This window comes from Pteropus vampyrus, unplaced genomic scaffold (genome assembly GCF_000151845.1).
Source record: "Pteropus vampyrus isolate Shadow unplaced genomic scaffold, Pvam_2.0 Scaffold642, whole genome shotgun sequence".
NCBI lineage: Eukaryota > Metazoa > Chordata > Mammalia > Chiroptera > Pteropodidae > Pteropus > Pteropus vampyrus.
The window spans coordinates 273,948-275,033 of record NW_011889423.1 but is presented as its reverse complement, the minus strand read 5'-3'; positions in this window follow the sequence as shown (position 1 = coordinate 275,033).

Here is a 1,086-nt window from a genome sequence, read left to right as displayed (position 1 = left end):
AAGTATCAGCTTTTTAAAACTTTTTATTATCTTTGCCAAATTTTTTATTCTAATCAGAAATGCATTATTGCCTACCTTATCACATTCTCACCAGCACTGAATTGATACAGTATTATGATCACCAATTTGAAAGATACATTTTTAGTTGTTTCCTTTTGTTATTGAGGCTATATAATTATTATTTGATCATTTCCATTGATGCTTCATTGTAACAGCTGTTAAAAATCCTGCCTTTTCTTTTTAAAAAGTGACTTACTTTTTAAATACCACTTAATAATACCTCTGAAATACATATTCGTCTACCTAAAGGGCCTATAACTCATTTCAATCTTTTTTTTTTTAATTGTGATTAAATATAGAATTTAATCACAATTAAATTGTGATTTATTTACATCACAGGGCTTGCATCTTAGGAGGAGAGGCCGTGAACAGACAACCTCCCTCAGGCCCTTCCCAGCCTATGAAATCTAAGCTGCTCTAACCCTCCCAAGCAAGTTTAAAAGCAGAGAGGGAAAGTAGGACTTGAGCAGACATTTGTACACTCGTGTTCAAAGCAGCATTATTCACAAAAGCCAAAACGTGGAAGTAATTTATCTCAATCTTTCCCAAAAGCATTTACTGAAAAGACTTAAGACTTTCCCTACTGTTTGCAGATGTTTCTTTATCATGAAGTATATTTTCTGTATATTAAGAAAGTGCTTTTCAAGTTTTAGTGGGCTAAAATTCGCCTTGTGAATTTGTTTAAAGTGCAAATTTCTGTCCCATTTACAGAGACTTTGAATATTGAGGTCTGTGGAAAAACCAAGGAGTCTATTCCACAAATAGGACAGATGAGTCTGCTGCGTGAGATTACCAGGCAAAAATTTAAGAAACATTGCATGAGCATGTTTCAATACTATCTATTCTGTCTTCTCTGTCTCTGTCTCTGTCTCTGTCTTTCTCTCTCTCTCATTCTCTTGCCATTTTAATTAATCCCCATTCCTATATTCTGCCCCAGGCAGCCACTAATCTACTTTCTGTTCTGTCTCTATACTAAACTTTTGAACAAGAAGAGAAATGAATGTAATTGCTTCACATTTAATGTTT